Source organism: Anopheles nili, chromosome 3 (assembly GCF_943737925.1).
Source record: "Anopheles nili chromosome 3, idAnoNiliSN_F5_01, whole genome shotgun sequence".
Lineage (NCBI taxonomy): Eukaryota > Metazoa > Arthropoda > Insecta > Diptera > Culicidae > Anopheles > Anopheles nili.
The window spans coordinates 22,684,960-22,705,326 of NC_071292.1; the positions used below are offsets into that span (position 1 = coordinate 22,684,960).

The window sequence follows — 20,367 nt, forward strand, 5'->3', positions numbered from 1 at the left end:
TGGTAAAAATGCTATTTCTCTTGAACGTAGTTTGAGTACAACCGAATGAGCAAAAAATAGAACACTGCATCAGTTCACGATCCAAAAAAGAAGTCTCTTGCTTTAGACAAGGCTCTTTCCACATATGGCTAGAGAAAGAGTCATTTGTCTCATTCGATTCCGCAACCGCATGCCCAGACGACAAAGAAGGAAAGGGTTTTCGTGTGCTTGTGCACAGTTTTTCTTTCCGTCTGTTTTGTCTGCCCTCATGCATATCCGCCGAAGGACACGATTCTGTCGCTCAACCCTCAACCGGGCCCGCCGTGGAAAGGTTGACATGTGTTGAGTACGTGCTATCCTTCGGCCGCCTAGCCTAGCCAGAGGTCAGAGGCACCTTTTTGCTTCTATTTTGGTTTTGTAAATATGTATTTTGCATATTTACGCCGGTCGCCAGCCTGTGTCCTTTTTGTGGTTTTTTGCGCCCCCGGTGGCTTCAAGAATCCCTGACTTCAATCAATATTTATACGGTAAAGCAGTCGTCGGTGGATTACCTTCAAATATTTATACCCAAAAACCGATGTATTCTCGATAATCGGTGCTTCATGGGATCGTCACGGTGTTCAACGGGAGGATGCGCCGGTTTTCGTTGTCGGTCCACGTGTCCAAACGCGCCTGCCGGGCATTAGCGATGTGGCGAAGGATAAAAGGGCGTGAACCCCAGGCGTTTGCGACACTGCCAATAAACTCCATATGCTCAGACACCGGGCAGAAGGTCAACAGCTCGGTATGCTGCCGCTCAGAAGCCCTTCGCTAATGTTTAATCTTGCGTCACGAAGTGAAGTGCACGTTCTCGTTTTCACTTAATCACTGTTTTTGTCACTGCCCGTTTACCGCCCGGGCGTTGGCGGAGTCTATCATTGGAAAGTAATAATTATACGTTTTGTGTGCCCCGTTCTTACGCATTCCGAGCCCGTATGGCATCGGTATACAAAGAAGGGACCAACGCGGATCAAAAAGGCACTGCAACGTGGCTGCAGGGCGCACACTCATTCGCAATCGCCCCCAGACAAAATCGATACGAACTGCGCGGGATGCGCATGGCGGAGGCGTGTGGGATGCGTTAGAGTGGGTCGGTTTTTGGGTAATAAAATAAGTAGATTAAACAAAATTACCGGCTGACAAATGGTTATCATCTGGCACAATCTGGGCTCCGTTGGACGGGAACGGTTGCGCTCGTGGGCCCTTGTTTTCGACCGGGAACACCGGACGTGGTGGATCCCTCGTTCCGGAACAGCGATGGAAGGGAAAAAATGTGTTAATGGGCCTCTGGGACTGGGAGCTGGTTGAAGGATTTTTAGCGAACGCTTACCACGTGGCAGGATTGCCAAACCCGTATAGGATCTGTGCAATTCCGTTGGGTATTGCGTGCGTGAGCGCGACTCAGCCGCTGTGGACAGTTGGGCATAAAACTGGCCGTTGACTTCGATTAATGGGAGGTCATGGTTGAAAGCCTACCAGCAATCGTTGCTTGTTTTCGTTTCCTGTGGGATTTTATGGGTCACTGGTGAAGAGTCCACTTCATTAGAGGAAATGTAAGCGAACATGTTAGCAATTGCTTTATTTTCGCTACTGACGAAAGAAGCGTTTCTATTGGTAAGACCAACACCTTTTATGCTTGGCTTTGAGAGTTTTTTAAACACCCTAAACAAGGTGATTGATAAACTCACGCTAGCGTCTACTCTCGAGCACAAACGTCGAGAACATATCCTCACGTTAATCTCTATCACGTTCGCTGGAAATCCGAGGAATGAAAGTGTCATAACATTTCAACCACACACATCCCGCCATTCGTCGCTGCGAATCAACCGACGCAAACCGGAGCCGCTCGACTGATGGCGTGATTTCAAGGCGTAATTTTCATCCCAACCTCATTCGTTTAAGCCACCATCTTATTACGCTCGAAGACAGACGCTCATCAGTTATTCAGGCGGGTTTTCTTCGGCGCTTTCGTTCGGTTGGTTGCGGTTTTGCCGATTTTCCGAAAGGATTCCACACACATATCCACATCAAGCGACGCACTGGCAATGGCAGCGGACGCGGCGGACGTCGGTGTTGAAGGAATTCTTTCACCTTCCCTACTCGGGCGCGGGTTTCCTCTTTTGCTTCCTCCCAACGAGTTCGGTTGGCGCCTCGAAAGGGTTGATGAAGGCCAGCTTAACGGGGGGCGGTATGGTTGTTGGGTTAGGCGTGTGGTGTAGTGAAAATCAGTTGCACGAGCGTGGCACGGGTTGAACGAAAAGTCGACAATTAAAACAGATTCCTTTCCCGGCCGCCACAGACAGCGTTTGATTTATCTTTATTAATTGAAGCGACTTTTCTTCTGAAGCCGGAATTCATCGGACGGGGGTGCGTCGCGTTGGTGCTCGATGGAAAGGGTTTCACGCGTCGAGAAGGCGGATAAGAAAAGGTTGCCAAAGAAACTCATTTCACTCGCTGCAAAGGGGATGTGAAGAGCGTGAAGACAAATGGTAATATAATTTAATATCTACACCCATCAACCACACCGGCATTGGGATGGGAGCAGGCGAATGGTGGTGGATTTATATTAAAATTCTTCCTCATTTGCTAGACAAGCGCCCGTAGGCTGACGAGGAAACCATTTTTTTTTCTACCCTTCACCAGCATGCGCCAGTGCGAAAGTTTCAAAGTTATGTCATATTAACTTTGGCGTTGTTGAAAGTGATGTTTGCTTCAACGAAAAATTGCGTAAGAGACTTTGTTTAAACAGAAAAACCACGCCCCGGCATCGTGGGATTCGTTCCCGAGGCGGGTTTTCGCGTACCAAGCACGGTAATGCTAGCCTGATAGGCGATCCGGACAATTATCAGCGTAGATAATTTAATTTTCTCTATCATATTCCCACCGGAGCCGGGCCTAATCGCATCGTCTCGTTAGGGGTAGCTTTGTTTTTCTCACACCCTTGTGCGACATTTCCGGTCGCCGTAGGGCAACCGTCCGTGGTATCATATTTCCCAGCCTCCCTTTCGGAAAGTGGCAAATCAATAAAGGACAGCAGGAAATTCGCTTTGTTTGAATTGATTTTTGCTCCGCAGCGTGGCTTGGTCGATCTCGAGCGTTAGAGATTTCCGGCGAATGCTGCCCAAGCCTGGGGGGGCTTACAGGATTTAGCGTTCTCCCTAATGACCACGTTTCTCGAGGTCTGTTTCGGGTTTTCCTTTTGTCTCCACATTTTTTCTCCGGTTTCGCTCTCGTTTTTATGTCTTATAGCCCCTCAAAGAAAGACGGCCAGAGGCAAGTGGAAGAGCAAAAAAAAAAACACACCCACAGCAAATATCAATCGATAGGGATTTATGATTTGCTCCAGCAGCGGCAAGCTTCTGATTTATGCCGCAAGGTCTGCCGGCAATCTTCACTTCTGCGACACATTTCCTTCCGCGCTGAAGTACCTCGCAGCTAATGCCGAAGATGTTGGCACATGGCACAGGGATGGGTATCACTAAGATGGACCATCGGGCACCGGGAAATTGCTGTTGAATTATTGATAGTAAATCGAAAATAGATTACGAGAAACTCTCGGCGACAACAGTTCTTCGGGCACGCAGCATGATGGGGAGTGCTTGAGCAGACGCACGACGTCGAAAAGACCACCAAATCGATGGACGCGCTGGATGCTGGCAATCGAACGCAGACGCGTTTCGTGCTAAATGATTCGTGAATGATGGAATACGCTTCCGATTGGAGCACGCGGTAGTCTTGCTGTGGGTGGGTGGGAGAGAGTAAATCCTAATAAAGATTATTTATTTATGAGACGAGTGGAGCCCAAGTGAGCTGGATTTGTGTGGGTAAAACGCTCTTGCTTGCTACTGTTCACGAGTGGGTGGTTCAAACGTACTTTGCTTGAGCAGAAATGAGCAACGAAAATGGGGCAAAAATACACTTCCTGTTCGTATCAGCTTCGATTTCCGTTCTATTACGTCCCAAATGTGTCTCATTCTGGATTCATCCGGATGCGAATCTGCACCAAATTATCATAAAATCACCCACCGAAAGAGATCAGAACGTATGAATTATCCCCTCGTGGAACCGGTTTAATCTTTTCACCACTTGCAATTGAGCAATCACAGCACATGGTGCCTCCTGAGCAGCTCCCACTTGACACCTGCAGTCGGATGCGTTAGGCCAGAGGACGCTGGCTGCAAAACGAACGCCCTACCGCAATGAAGCCTAATTGATATCCCGCTGCGAGGCGTCCCGTGAAGCCGTTCGCCACCGAGTTTCGAGTGTCGATAATCATTTAGCACTTCCATTCACTTGCGCTCGAGTAGCACAACGGGTAAATTGAAACATTGGCCTGCTACCGAGCCACCGTTGCGCAACTGGCAGGCGCACCCCCGGGGGCCAGCAAAACGCCTCGTACGATGTACGTGAAAAGATAAACCCACCCAAACGCCCGTTCTAGCTTGCCTCACTTTCGGTTGCAACCCTCATGAGGACCGATGGCGGCGCTGTGTGTATTTTTTTTCGCTGAGAGACCTCGCCCCTGGCTATGAAACTCGAAGCAAAGTTTCGTTCTGTCTTGTTCTGTCCCCTGCCCATCCAAACGATCGCGGCGGCATAGGGCCTTGGTAAACAAATAGAAATATTATTATTGCGCACGAGGGCAACCCTCTGCGTGAGTCCTGCGTGCGGCTCCCGGTGCGTGGTGGGCTGTTATTACTATAATTGAATCAAGAACCAGCGCAACCCTCTGAGACGCGGGAGCGAATTTAAAGGACGCTCGCCCGCTCGCCTACTTGGAGCACATTAGCTGGCACACGTTTTAAGGACACGCGGGTCGCTTTTGTTGCTTTACCGGGGTGGTCGGTAGGACACTTTTTCCAACACAAACAAGCCACCCGTCTGTTGCGATTCGGCGCGCACCCTGATGGCCAGTTGATTCCGGATCGGTTTGTCAAAAACCCCGGCCCGGGTACACAGGCATGTGATGTTTTCCCTTCTCTGACATATGGCAAAACGCAGGTTCATCCGAATTATTCATGCGTTCCCGGGCGTTGATGTTGTGTGTGCCTGATGATCCACCACACTCGCATGCCGACAGTGTAGAAGCCCGTGTGATTCGGCATCACGATACCGGCTCAAAACTGGCTGACAGGCCGGCGTGACGAATGTCAACGGTGGAACGCACGAGACGTCGAAGCCCACGAGACGCCACCCAGAAGATTCCCAAGATTGAAGCGATGGATTACAACGTCCCAACCCGGAAGCCGGTTTCCCGGGTTTTTGTGTGGCGCTCCTGCGGGTATCCGTTTTCCACAACGGCTACGCCAAAACCCCCGATGGGATCGAGAAGTTTGACGCGTGTCGCGTGAAGAAATCGCGCCCGTGACACTTGATACTCCTGAGTAAGCGGCCATGGCGGCGTAAATCCTGCACACGTCCACCGACGCGGCCACTCGCGGCACGCGGAGGTCACTCTGAAAGCCGAACCGAGCCCACCCGGCTCTGGCGGGTGGGTAAATATTTAACATTCGCATTATGTGGGATTTACGTGGGTTTTTTTTTGTGTGTTCTTTCTCTCCCGTGGCCCGTCAAAGCCCGCTCGAAACGTCAGCACGCGTCTTTGGGGTTTCTTTGTTTTTCGCTCGAACTCGCACGCACGACTTTGTTTGAACGTTAAAAGTATTTCGTACGGAAACGTCCCAAAGGCAGAAAGTGACTGACTGCTTTTGACACGGTTTTGACACGCTGGTCGTCGAATTTCTAATCACGAATTTCATGTTCACGAAAAAAAAAAGAAAACAAACATACCCGCAACAAAGGACACTTTACACCGAGCGAGGTCCTTCTTGCAGCGAGGATCGCAACGACCACCCTGTGGAGGTTGTGCTTCCCAAAATCACTCGCGCCAGCATGAATCAGGAGTGTAAAATTTACAATCTTCCATAATTAGTTCGCGCGCCCTGCTTAAGATTCACAAAGGGTAATAAAATCCCTGTCCTGCGCTGGAGAACCGGTGGGAGAGTCGTTTGATTTCACGACTTTCGCGCCAGGCGCTCGTTTCGACATTCGCCCGAGGCGGTTGTGTTGCTCGCTCCGCTGGTCGTAAAATATCAACGGCAATCAATTAAAACGGAACTAATTCCACCGACGCGGTACGGTGGTGGGCCTGGCCGACGAAACGGTGTGGGTGATGGATGTAAATCTATTCCCGATTACGGCGTGTTTAGCATGTTTTACGCCTCATCGTTGAGTTAAATGATGTTCCGATTGTGCGACGGTTGGCGTCCTTTAAAATGGAACCAAGCAAACGTGCTTTTTCGAAGGTACGGTGCTTAACTTTTGGATCGACGTTTGTAACCGTTAAAGAAAGCCGAGGTGTCCTTGTTGTAAGCGATGAAGGGCGCGAACAGTTCTAATTAATTTCCATCCAAGTAGCCATGTTGAGAAGAAACTTCAATTTTTGACGAAAAACGAGAGCAGATTTGGCGTGTTATTGTTTGGTCATTTGTTTTTGTTATCAAATGGGTTGAACGCGATAAAAGTGGGATAAAAATCAGACATATTTTTGTACGAAAATTCCCAAAATAGAAACCCTCCCCACGAAAGGCACTTTGAACAGCGATTCAATTAACAAAAAGAGCCTTTACGTTCTAAAACCCCTCATGGCGGTCATAATACTCCCGAATGTCGAATATTCTGCAACTTGCTGTAAATGTATTTCACACCTCGATAGGGCTGGTAGGGCATTGCTTGTTCGCCTCAAAAATACACACTTGGGGCTAAAAATCAATCAAGGAGGGTGAAAAGCCGCACGGAGTACAAAAAGGTACACCCGAATATTGTTTCCACTTGCCGAAAGGACGCCGGGTGGCGGTCAATAGCCTATCCCGCAGGAGTTTGGCAAGCCGTGAGAGGGCACATTCAGTTGTTTTCGTATAAAATTGTTTGACTTGAAACACCCAACACAGCATATCCCCTTGCGAAGCTTCACGAGTGCTTCCCGGGATTTTTGGGAACACTTCTGCCGGTGGTCGGTTTTTGAACAAGCTACCACCGAAAAAGCGAAGCGGTTCCATCGTACCTGCTACCGGAATATAAACACCCGAGAATAATGTTATGGTTTTTGAAGGGAAGCTATTCCTTCGAGCTCGAGCTAAGGTGCTGCCAACCCCTGAAGTTGCCTGAAGGAACTGGTCTGGCGTCCAGCATGTTGGAAGTGCATCCTGCAATGGACGTCCTGGTCCATAGGTACACTGTGGCCCCGTGAGCGAGTGCTGATTAGTTCCTGCTGGATTTCCAACCCAAAGCCGCGCTAGTTTCAAGGCATCCCATCGTAGAACTAGCGCACAACAATGAGAGGAAAATATAGCGAACCTTTCTGGATTCAAATCGCTAGGAATAAATCTATAAAATATTAACAACTTTATCACTCTCCTTCTAGCTGGCTCTCGTGGGGCACACACATGGCTCTCTCTCTCTCTCTCTCTCTATCTCTTCTAGCCCCAGATGGTTGGCGCAGAATGGTGAAATAAAAATTCTATGATTTTATAACCAAGTTGCGCACAACGCGGGCGAGAATCCCGCCGGTGTTGCCTTACAGTCCCACCACGTACGATCCGCTCGTACGGGATGGGGTTTTGGAAAAATCACTTCTAAACTTTGCCGGCAGATTGGGACGGTGGGATCGCTTCCTTTGGCGCGCACCGTGGGATGCATGTGCCGAATATTCATCCGACCGACCGGTGTCGCGCCCGGAGGGTTACCATCGGTCCCAAGCGCCCGGCAAAAGGGAGTTTCCATTTCTCGAATAAATCTAGAGCATTCACGACCTGAATATTTTATCACTTGATTCATGGACGCGCCCCGGAAAACTCCTGCTTCCCGGTGGTGGCAGCTGGCAGCAGTTCGGAGCTTGGTACCTCGTCAAGATTGAGCCCTGGTAGCCACGTAACGGAGCGATTCCATCATCTTGTCGCGGTGCCCAGCATCCCCCTTCCCCGAGCCAGCGACATAATCAGCCACCACGATGGCAAGGCCATCGCCCACAAGTCACCCTCGGGGGGTTGGAATTTTGCCCCCGACCGGCTGGGCCAGGATTTGATAAATATCATCAACATCAAGCGCAACTGTATGCCGCAGTGAATTGAAATGATTTCGTCTATCCACCATGGCCGCATCCTCGTGTGCCCGTGTGTCCATGTATGTGTGTGAGGGTGGGTGTTTGGTTGGTGCTCCCGAAGCTCGGAGGGTCTTTTTTCCCCCGACACGGACAATGTATCGGGATTGGATTTTGTTTCACTGCCGAAAAGATTTTTCGCAACATCCGTCCTTCCGCAACAACCGACGCTGTGCTCCCCTAGCGCCGGTTCGTTTCCACTTTGGCCACACACCATTTCGTTCCAGCACACAGCCACACGCTGCTGCACACGTTCGAAGATGGCTGGCTGGCAACATGGCGGTCGTGGAGGCGTTTCGACGGAATGTCTTGATTCCGGTTTTGCTGAAAGATTGCGGCAGAAATCGAATGCGAAAAGCAGAAGGCAGAAGGCGAGTAATTGAAAGATCAGAGCCCGGGCTACGATATTGACTCATCACGTTGGATGCCTTCCCGTATCCCGTTGGATGGTTTCGGCTCGGTTCGGCTGTCAGCTTCCACCGGAGCTGTGTTTTGCGCAGGGAAGAAAAATGAACTCATCATTCCGTGCACCGGAGCCACCGTAGCCCGTCGGCCACTGATGCCCGTTTCCGGCCCGTTGCTGATTCCGGACGAGATGAGTTCTTTTCCTCACGACCGATGCGGCCAACGGGGGGGGGCGCAGGACCCTGCGCTCATGAGATAATGATAAATTACGTGCTGGGGAGATGTTTCGGGGATTTTTGTTTTCCCGTCCGTTTCGCTGCTGCCCGAAGCGCAACGTCGTTGATAGGATGATGAAATTTGATTTTCGAAAATATTTCTCCTATCATCGCTCGTGGACGGTTCTGTGCCCTGGGGTGGAAACGAGTGCGATGGAGACTGGCGAGGTTTGCAATCAGGAATGCTGCTGATCGATAAAACGACCTGTGATGGCTAGCGAAAGAGGCCAACGAGCCATGTCGTGCTATTTGAAAACTGTGCATGCGAATACTTTTTCTCTTTCTTGGGAGTTGTTCCACATAAACGGTGCTGATTTTTGTACATAATATTTTAAAATATCCACGGCATTCAATGAAAATAAGACTCATAATCTATCTCACATATTAGCAATGATGTGGACAAGTTATTTACAAGCAGGAATAAAATCATCCACCACCGTGCAACATTAGAAGGAAAGATTGAGATTCGCGAAAAATTGTCCCACATTCCTTCCATTACGATGTCCTTTTTTGTGTGTGCTTAAACTGCAGCATCCTTTCCCCTTTCACGACGACGACGACACGCGCTGAATGTTAATGGAGCTTTTTCAAATGGTTTTACCCACCGAGAAGAGAGAATTATTATTCCACTTTCCACAAGAGTCCCGGAGATCCGGAAGCAATGCAATCAGGCTCCGGAAGTCCTCTCCTGGTGACTGATTCGAACACACGTTTTTGCTACGCTCGGACAGCTGGGTGATAAACTTTATGAAGCTATAAAGATACCGGTGGGAATGCCTGACAATGAATGACGCTTATAATCTCGTGCCAGGAGCACTGATGGTCTGGCCCACTGTGAAGCTGTGATTATTTAAATGGCGGCGAAAGCGTACTTTCGAAAGGATCGCTCATAATTTTATAAAAGAGCAACGAAAACCAATCTTTAAAAAACAACTCGCTTAAAAATCATATCTCACCGGTGGTTTCGCGCCTTCAGCTGAGCGCAAAAATAAACGCCTACTTTAACACATCATTGCGAAACGATATCCAAGCAGACCGGTGCAAATGTGACAGTCGCTGCCTTAGAACGCAATCCACTAGGATTTAATTAATTAGTCACCCTTTTTTCGGCTAGCTTTTAAAGCCTTTTGATGTGTTATGTATCCTTATTCTTTACTCTCTCTCTCTCTCTCACTCTCACACTCGATCTATTTTACCGGTGCACCGTTAGCAACGTTTAGAGGGTTGACGCTCCGAGGATGAACCCATAAATTTCTCATTATCTTAATGTAATCCGGCGCTTACCCCAAACACAACGCGCTCGGTGCCGGCGTCGTAGCATCACTCGGCGGATTTTATCACTCTCAAAAACAGATTTTCTCCTTCATCAACAAAATAAGAAAGCACGGAACGCCGTACGGTGGTACGTGGTTTTGTCTTACGGCGTGTGCGACATGCGGTCCTCCCTTCGTCCGTGCCGGCGTCCTTAGTCCCATTTACTTCTCGTCGGTGGCATTTTTTGGGCAACAAATTCAACGCTCACTACCTCATCGGGGGGGGGCGCCTTGCGAGGTGGTAGTAAAATGTCCCACCGTATTTTTCAACCAAACAACCGGCCGCCTTCCGGGACAGACTCGGAACTCGTTAGAAGGATGAAGGCGCACCGACGACCGGATGGACGGAAATTTTATTTAATGCCTCCAGCACGGCGGCAAAGTGCTTTTTTCCGGAAGGCACCAAAAGGAACCGGTGCCGGAGCAAAACCCAAGAGCAAATCAGAAGCGACTGACCGGGTGGTTCGGGTGCGGCCAAAATTTGTACAACATAAAGCCTCGTTAATAATTCATGGCGTAAAATTTTTACCTCTTGCGAACTCGAACATGAATCGCATGAATGACACGGTGCGGGCGGGCGTCGAGGGCTGCGCCGGAAAATCTACCGGAAAATCTGCAGGACGATGCAGCCCACGAACGATGCAGCCGAATCGAAAAGACGGTTCGATTGAAACCCGGTATCGGCTGAACGGAACCGGCCCCAATCGTGCCTCGAAAATCGATCCTGTGGGAGCAATCGAGAAGATTTCCCTCCATGGCACCATCTATGTTCGTTACACGCCCGAAGCTGGGGATGGAAAAATCCATAAAACTCATGATTCGATTGAGGACCGATTCGAGATTCGACAGCTTCGGCTCGGCGTGCGAACGATTACAAAATGTGCGCCATTACCGGGCGCCCAGCGCCTAGAACTCCGAGAGCGGATTCCCAACGTCCGGAACCGGATACGTTCGTTGGCTTCTCGGAAATGGCACGAAAAACTTTAGCCCCTTTTCACGCGGCATCACATCTCGCACCAGCTGCACCATCAACGTCGGGAGCTTCCCGTTGTTCGATGGTTGTCTTAGGATGTGCTACACACTCGGTCCAGGACGTAGAGCCGGAGATCGTTTCGTATCGCACCGGATGGTTGGATCCCCAGCTGGGGGCCTAATCTGCCTAATACACCCGAAACCGGTGGGCGTACGTCGGCGGAGGTAAAGCTTGAAACAAATCTTTCTAATGTAATATTGGTGTCGGAATCTTTTGCATTGTCCCTTCATCAGGCCCGGCCACCTGGTGCGCTTTGTTGAGGACGTAGTTGCCACGGCCAAAAGGACGAACGGGGTTTCAACACATAAAATGATGCCATGGATGCTAGTTTTGCGTAATTGAACCGAAAAAGGTTGCCAATGGTCTAAAAGTTGCGGGCTGACGTAAAAAGCGAGTTCTCTATCGAGCGCTCGTCGCCGGATTGTCGATTATTCTATGTAGCGTTGCTGGTGGGCCAGTACATAGGAGCCAAGTTCCGTACGCAAGGAGTTTCCTATCGGAACCAGCAAAAGCATTCGTACGCGAGCGAAAGAGAGAGAGCAAATCCTCATTCGATGTGCTGTGATTGGGTGTTTAATTGGGGCGGCGAGTGCGCGTGTGCGAGAAATTAATAACCGACAATGCAACATATTTGTTGCTAAAACGTCCATTTCTGATGCGCCACAGCTTGCATTTGTATTGCTATAAATTGTGTGCCATATTTCACAATCACCTTTGAATGTACTAAAAAATTCAACCCTTATCACCCTGTATGTCCTTTGCAACTTTATATGCAAAATGTTTGTTTTTATGGTACACATTTTCCAAAGTAACGATCGTCCTATCAAAGCTTCCCAGCTGATCATTGCACCGTGGCTCGAAACCGCTCAGAAACCGCATGTGTGTGTGTGTCCCACACCGAAATAATTTCCACCATTCCGGTCCAGCGGACGCTCGAGAACCGCGACCGTGAGATTCCTCTATTTTCGCCACCCCCGGCTCAAGCTTCCCGGCTCAGATTGCGCCCTGTCTCTATTTATCTAAATTTAACGGATTTCTTTTCCCTCTGATTCAGATTCCGCCTGAAATGATGGCGTCGGTCTCGTCCCATCCACGCGCGCGTTCTCTCTCTCTCTCTCCCCAAAAGAAAGTAGGACGCGAAGCATGTTTTCGCATCGGTTTCCCCACACGGGTCGAGCCCCATTATGTGTTCCGGGTTTTCCGGGCATCGCGATCCCGAGATCCCTTTTGCCCGTGTCCACAAGTAAAGCAGGAAGAAAAAAAAACACCCCGGAAAATCAACGTTTCATCGCCGTTCACGGCACACACATAGCCACACGCCGAACGTGACGTGAGGCCAACAAAATGGCCCCGGCAGGGTTGCCAGGGCATCGGTGTGAGGCTGGAGCGTGTGGAACGCGTGGCGGAGGAAATTTTCTTCACCGTATCCCGTACCCTGGTTCGGGTTATGTACCGAACCACGGTGGGCGCAGATTTCCGATGGAGGCGCGCACACATTCACCATTCCGATTGCGCTTTTCCACCGTTGCTGTGTGTGTACGGAACGCGCCGTGGCACATGGCGAGAATGAAAAGCAAACAACTTCCTGCCGGAGCGGGACCACAGCAGGGGACGAAGAAAAAAGGGACGACGGCACCCAAACATAGATATACACAAACTCATATGAAGAGATTCGCCCCGAAGGCCATAACCCGATGATGCCTCGGCGATGGGCCGGAACGGTGGAATGTGATAAGAAGCATTGGAAGGAAGATGAAGAAACAAAAAAAAAAGGCGAAGGGAAAACCCTACTGCTGATGGCCTGACGACCCGTACGGAATAGAATCGTTATAATGATTGCGCCTCCATTTGATGATCGCCACCCTCTTTTCCGTTTGGTTTTCGTGTTGGTGGTAGTAATCGTCAGTGAGATGATAAAGCTGCTGCTGCTCCTGCTACTGATGATAATGATGATGATGATGATGATGATGGTGAACGCATACTCGCGCACAAAGAGCACTCTCCCAATGTTGCGTTATCATCCTGCCTCCGTCGAGCTCCGTTATCCTGTGTGTGCCTTTTTTTTTTCTTCTTTCTTCCCACTTCCCTTCGAGCTTGAGCTCCACCGTCTCGCGTTTCGCCCTTTCGCCTTCCCTCTTGCCACCAACCGGACGATATCACACGAACACACGTGCTCGGATGTGCACATAAAATGTGCTCTGATTCTCGACCGAGAGTTCAGCTTCGGTTCAGCTTTGGTTCGCCATTTGTGACGCCGATTTTTCCTCCACCGCCATCGCGCGCCCAACTTCCGGCGTTATCGCCGTCGCTGCCATTTTTATTCGCTCCCGCTCGCACTCGTACTTTCTCTCGCTCTCGCACGCGCGTCGCACTTCAATGATACATTCCCAGGGCGCTTTCCTGGCGCGTTGAATGGCGCTCCCCGATGATATACCCGGCACGGATCAGATTGCTGCCATCGTCGTCAGATTGCGCGATGGGCCGACCGGTGGTGGGTCGGTGCCGCGCGATAAAGCTTTGCTGGATTTTCTGTTTTTGTGCGATCCGGTTTCGTTTTTTGATCGTTTTACTTTCCATGGCCTCCGCGATGATGCCTTACTCTGGTCTTCGTATCGGGGTTTCTCTCCGCAAAACCGGTCCGCTTGACGCTGTTCCGCAGCAGAAGTGAGTTGGGAACAATATCTCATTGGGCGTTTGCTCCTTTTGGCTCCTGCGAACGGGCGCTTTCCGCGAAGATCTGATTCTGGTTCTGTTTTTCGTCCTGCCGGGCTCACGAAATCCGCGAGTACGAAGCGAGATTCAATTTGGCTCCTTTGATAACGTACTAGATCCACTGCCGACAGATGGAGCTGTGTGTCTCTATATGTGTGTGTGTGTGTGTGTATGTACACGCGAGAAAGAGCATGGCGCTCGACTATATACCAATGGCTCCTGCGATCCTGGCCCCCCCCACACCGACGTCATTAAAGTCAGCCATGTGCAGGAAAATTCAATCTCATGAATCCGGCAAACGAGACTGATGATAATGATGCCGGATGCCACATAAAACTACTCGAATCTCGAGGCAAGCTTTTCCCTAGCAACCCCCATCTCGTCTTTTTCTCTCTCTCTCTCGCTCACTCCCTCACTCTCTTTCGCTCTCATTGCCAACCTCTTTTTCGCGTGCGCGCGTTTTCCACCCGCGCGCCGAGTTGTGTTTGTATTTGTGTGAGGCTTTCCGTCCGCCCACTCAAGTCGCAATCAGTGGGAGGTTTGAGATTGAGCTTTTTGCCACTGCCACCTCCCTTCGGGTGCCCCAACACTCCACCACCACCACCTTCTCCCAGCGGACGGCAAGCTGTATATGTGATAAAATATACAGGATTTTTTCCACTGATTTTATATTTATAGCCAAACGTGTAGCATTTACGAGCGAAGAGTGTGCCGGGTTTTTCCTTCACCGGGTCAGCATCCCGATGGTGGAGCTCTGCCCACACCCACCCACAGATAACGACCGAGAGTTGATTCATGAATTCGGACACAGGAAAATCCTCGTGCCCGGACGCAAGCAGGACCCCATCGCTTCCCGGAGCGGAAGGCTCTCCGGTCTAGCCGTCGACCGTATCCGTTTATCTTGTTTGTCCCTGGTTTCGGGCGGGCCGGCCTATTTTTTTTTGTCCACGTTCCGAATCGGGGTTAGTTTTTTGCTCCCCTTTGCCTGGGCGCGCGGGTTTAGCGAAGGCGGGAAACGAACCTCGACATTAATCCTGCCAATGAGTGAGGATGGTGTTTTTTTTTTGCTGCTCCTTTCGAGCCGGACGGGCGTGTGCTTTCACGAGCGAGCGAAATGAAATAAAGCAGACCGTCCAAATTGGTCGGGAATGTGCCCCCGACACACTTACGGGGCTTACGGGTTTACGGTTGCACAGCTTCCCCTGGGTAGGTCGAGCATACCGTGGTTGGCCCCGTTGGTTGGGTCGACGGTTGTGGAAAAATCAATAAACCCTTCGGCCACACTCACACTACGGGACACCGGTGCTGGATGGGTGGAAGCGAGCGGCGAGTGTGCCAATGGTACTAAAACGTGAGACAAAATCAGAACCATTTCACCGGGCACAATCACAGGGCACATCAGCATCGCCGGTCGCTCTGATTTAGGTCGTCTCAGATGATTTCCGATGAAAATGGATTTCCAAGATGGATCGTGCGTTTTCCGTCGGGTACGCAGCCACGGGTTTTTGGACGCTCGGGACCGTCGGCACCGACCGTCTCGTTTTACGACCCACACGGTCTGAGACCTTCAACTGGAGCCGTGCGTGTCTGGTGTGTGTGGGAGCTCAATTATCAGCTGCGTGGTGAGATTTGTTGGGGAAGGAATAAATTGCGTAGCGCGTTTAAATTCTTCGCATGGGTCTCTAATGAATTCCACCCCGGTGAAACGATCGTTCGATCAAAGCTCGTGCGTGATGGTTTATCGATGTTTTTTTTACCGCCCAAAATCCTTGCACCAGGACACGGCATTCATCACAGTGGAACATAATTGTTTCACCACCACCACCAGTGTTCAGTGCGAAGCAAAGCGTGTAAAAATGCCAAACCCGTCAACCACCTCGAGCTCGCTCAATCGTCATAAAAATTCTTGCCTCCAAAATCTTTCCCAAAATCCGGAAACTTTCGAACATGTCCTTTTTTCCCGGTCGGCGACGCGAACACATAACGGTCGTACGTGGCGTCCTGGGGTCGTGCAACCGGGGGCAGCTGCTTAATCATTCAAGCGCTATAAACCTCTTAAGCCGAAACAAAGGAATCATAAAAAAAATGCTCCAACCCCACTCGTTTGGTGGGGGCGAACAGCCGTTTAGACGCCGGAACCTGCTTGAATTCCCGCTCGACTGTAGCAGATGGGTGGTCCATAAAATGATTTTATCTCGTGCGAGCTTCCGATTTTCCAGTGCCTCTTTGCACAGCGATGAACCCGGCCGAGGACCGTTGGAACGATCCAAAAAAGGGGCGAGAAGTGTCGTAGAGAGCGGAAACGTGACGCAAAAAGCATCGACAGAAAACGGGACAAAAGGCGGAAATAAAGATTTTCATTACTGCTCTCGTCATTATTGCCCGCTTGAATTCGGGGTGTGATTCTTACGCGAGAGCATTAGACGGAGAAAGGGAGAGAAAAGAAAGGAGAGCGGATAAATGGGGGAGGAAAGTATGAATTTTGGCATGGTGTCACGGTCGAGAGGGCTTGTTTAATGCGCATACTTCCTTACGTTTTAGGACATTTCGGAGCAACCATTTGCTCGGCTTCTGTAGGTTTCTTAATGTTATGGTAGTTCTTTTGTGTTGATTATAACCGTCATCCAAACTTGTATTAGTAAGAAACGTACAATTCAAATCAAAGCAATGAATTTTGAAGCTTCTAAAAAGCAAATGAAATAGTATCCTTTACACGATACACATGTTGTGGAAGATCCTGAAAGATGATTGAGCAAAAGTTGGGATAAGAAATGTTCAACCACACGGAAATTTACAGATCTCAAGCAATGATGATGACGCAGTTCGAGCAGACGCGAACGAACGAGCGAGAAAAACCGAGACCGGATATCGTTGGGATGAAGCAGCTAGGATGGAAATAAAACTTTCAATAAACCCTGCCATGTGCTGCAGGGACGGGCAGGATATCGTTACGCTTGTCAGCGAAAGACCGAAGCTGCCGGGCCACGGCGAAAAGGACGACAAGTATGAAAATGAAATCGTTTCTTCTCCGGCTCACGACGGTTACGTCGACGTCGACGCAGACGGAGCCAGCGAAATCAAATTATCCGCAGCGAAGCCCTCCACATTCACTCAATTTTTCATTGGTTGGCTGTGATTTTCACTGTGACGCCCACAGTGAACTGTCCGTTTCCATGGCGACCGGGCTGGCGCGATGTTGATGATAGTGTGCGTTTCCGCGATGCTCCTTAGGCGAAAGGGATGATGCTTTTTTGATGATGGTAAGGAAGCGTGGGTGACGATGCGAATTGTGGATATCCTTAGTAAGACGTTTTGAAGAAGAGATTGTTTCATCGCTCGCTAGGGAAGATGTTTATGCAAAGTTGCAGTTGTTTCCTCTTAAAAAAAGGGAGCCCTATTTGCGCTCAACCAAACGCTACTCATGATAAATGTGGGAGTAATTAAAACTTCATTGCATTGTAGGCGCAATAATCCGCCCGCAGGAGTATGAGTAGTTTCTTCACACAATAGAAATTTATTGGCTGCGAATCGTTCTCCACTATCGCACCCGTTTCCGAACAATGGTTCGAGCATAATCCTCCTCTTAATCCTACGGCATCATTTGAGGCGCAGGAAGGCAAGTCATGCCCGTGTCCGGACATCTAACCCTCCTGCGGTTCGTCTCAAATTCATACGGTTCGCTTTCGGATCGCACCGGCACACGACCGTGGTATGTGAAACAAAACGGTTCTCGCTCGAGCCGATCAATTATTAATGGCTCGTAAGTATTTCATTATAAATCACATAAATCATTGTGACGTTGATTGCCGCCTGGTTGAAGGATGGGTGGGAAGATCAGTTTCCGATTTGCTTCGACCGGGGCAGCAATTAATTATGCCCGGAACTATCCTTTAGCCGTCGGTAGCTGGCTATATTTGATTATTTTATTTGCGGGTTGCCGTGCTCAACACCTCACCATAGGTGTTTGATTGGTTTAAAAGGCCGATAAGTGCGTGTGTTCAAAGGACCGATAAGAGACAGCGGAAAATTAGCTCACAAAACTGATGGAGAATTTTTAAATGCACAAAAAAACACTGGCACCGTATGTCGACGAGGCGTAGTGTGACCTGCCTTAGGCAATCTGTCTTATGGCACTTTTTGCTTCACACTACAACCATTTGGCGGTGTAATATGACGACTAATCCGATGGATTGCGGCAAAAATCGGAACGCGAGTCCAATTCCAACGCTTCCACCCAACCCGTCCCGTGCGGTCCCGATCGCGGTGGTGATAATTGAATCAAAACCTAGCACCGGGTGAGGTCGGTTTTGATTGACACACCCCGTGTTATTTTAACGCCTGCAAAGCCATCAACCGAACCGGCAGGGTCTCGGAAGCGAAAGATAAACACCAGCACCGGTACAGGCGGCAAACACTGGCCTCCGAACCATCCGAGCAGCGCTTGCATTGAAACATAAGCAAAACTCCACGCACGGGAAGTTCCGCGACAGCAGGCGTGGCAAATAGAAGAAGAGAAAAAAAAACTAAAGAAAACACTCACATACGCACCAGGGGCACCCTTGGTCTGGCTTTCCACAACCAGTCGAGTGATAAGCGGGGTAAAGCTTTTAATCGCTCGAAACAAGTGTAATCTCATTTTCACACTCACCATGTGCGCACACACACACACACACACATGGGCCACGCGGTACGGGGTTTTTGCAAAAAGGGGGGGAGTTTACTGTTACAAATGGTTCGCGGTTTTGTTACAAATTAACCAGACAGGATTTCCACCCCAGACGTCCATTAGGCGGACCGCGAAAACCCCCGAGGCCCCCGAGGATGGCTTGGGTGTTTGAAACGCGAAACCAGATCCCGTGCCAGATCACAGGGATCACAGGGGTTCCATGTGGTTCCTGCATGGGTTCCTGCGTCCTGCAGCTGGGCAAGGGGCAAAGATTTTGCAAGGGAAGAAACGAATGCCGGAAAGTGGCGGGTTCCTTCGTCATCGTACGGCCGTTTGTTTTATCGCTGGTTCACCATTAGCGTTCGGGCGCAGGAACTCGTGTGTTGGGGTTTGGTTTGGTGTTCGAACTCCGCTGCTGGAGGTGAAGGAATAATAATTGTTATTTCATCGCACAACAAACTGCTACAAACTGTATGTTGGAGGATGTTGCAGCAAGCAGCATCCAAATTCCCGTGCAGCTTTACTAAGCGGTCAATGCAATCGATAGAAGGGCATATCAATATTCCGAAACAACACGAAATGGGCGACCAAATGGAGCTTTAAACTGTAGAGCCCATCCCCTTGTCTTGTAAGAAGACCAAAAATTTGAACAAAACATCTTACGCCTGCCCCCGCTTTGTCCAAAGCGAACAAGGGATGATCGCCAAAAATCACGATCCCACCTAACCGTTGGCCCGTTTTATGGGACTTAAAAACCGTCGCCTTGGCGAGCCGCAGCAGCAGGAAGTAAAGTTTTTCTTTATGGCTAAACGGGCCGGGCGGCGAAGAGATTTAAGATTTTTGCCGCCGCAGAGACATTTTGGCTCGCGGCGGCAAATTCTTGCCCCGTGCTTCATTCCCTCGTGCGGTCCCTCACAAAAAAACCCGCAATCGTTGGCCAGCCATTAATGACGGATGAACGCATAAATGTGCCGCCCGGAATAGTCGGCCGGCGCTCGTAAAGCAAATGCTCTCTCTCTCCTCAGCCTTTAGGGCAGCCCCGGTGATCTGCAATCTTGCAAAACAGACACCCATAAACATACACTTTTTTACGAGTTTATGATGGCCGAACGGTCGGCTGGCCGAGCAGGGCAAGGGAATCCGCCCGGCCGTGGGTGGGTCTCTAGCACTAGCCGGATGAGTCCCGGTTTGTGGGGCGATCTTGAACGATTCAAGCTGTTTCTAGGGTGCTAAGGATGCTGTTCAGGCATTGAGATTGATTTTAAAGCCCAGCTTTGTCGTAAAATTCGTACATTATTTTTAGGGCGGGGTGGTATTTTACGCAATCACTTAAACGCAACCCGCCAACAATCATGCAGGATTTTTCATGCATTAACTCCTGCAAACAATGCCGCACAATTTTGCGCCGTGTTTCGCAACACCTCGTGAGGGTGTGAGAAGGAAAATCCCTTCCTTTAAAAGCATTTGTGCCCTCGGTACGCAATCAGAGAATGCTGCACAAGATGGGCGAAAAAAGAAAACAAAAAAAAGAGAGAGAGAATAAAAAGCGAAACGACACGAGAAAAGTAAGCGATTCGGAGCAAATTGCCCCAAAATCTAATATCGCTTTGGTTTGAATGTCGGCACGCCGGTCCCGGCCCAGCAAACGCCCCAGCAAGGATAATATCTCGCATTGGATATGCTATTTGAGCCGGCGCAACATGGCCGCGTTCACAGACCACTGCTTGCCCGTGGGGTCCTCTGGGGATGAGGTCCTTTTTTCTTTGGGGCGCGCGACCCCAAAAACT

At 49.9% G+C, this 20,367-nt stretch overlaps 1 protein-coding gene across 1 annotated transcript in view; it reads left to right on the forward strand.

The window, feature by feature from the left end:
- Nucleotides 1-20,367, forward strand: part of LOC128725450 (zinc finger protein sens) — a 43,785-nt gene that overhangs the window by 22,504 nt on the left and 914 nt on the right. The window lies entirely within an intron of this gene.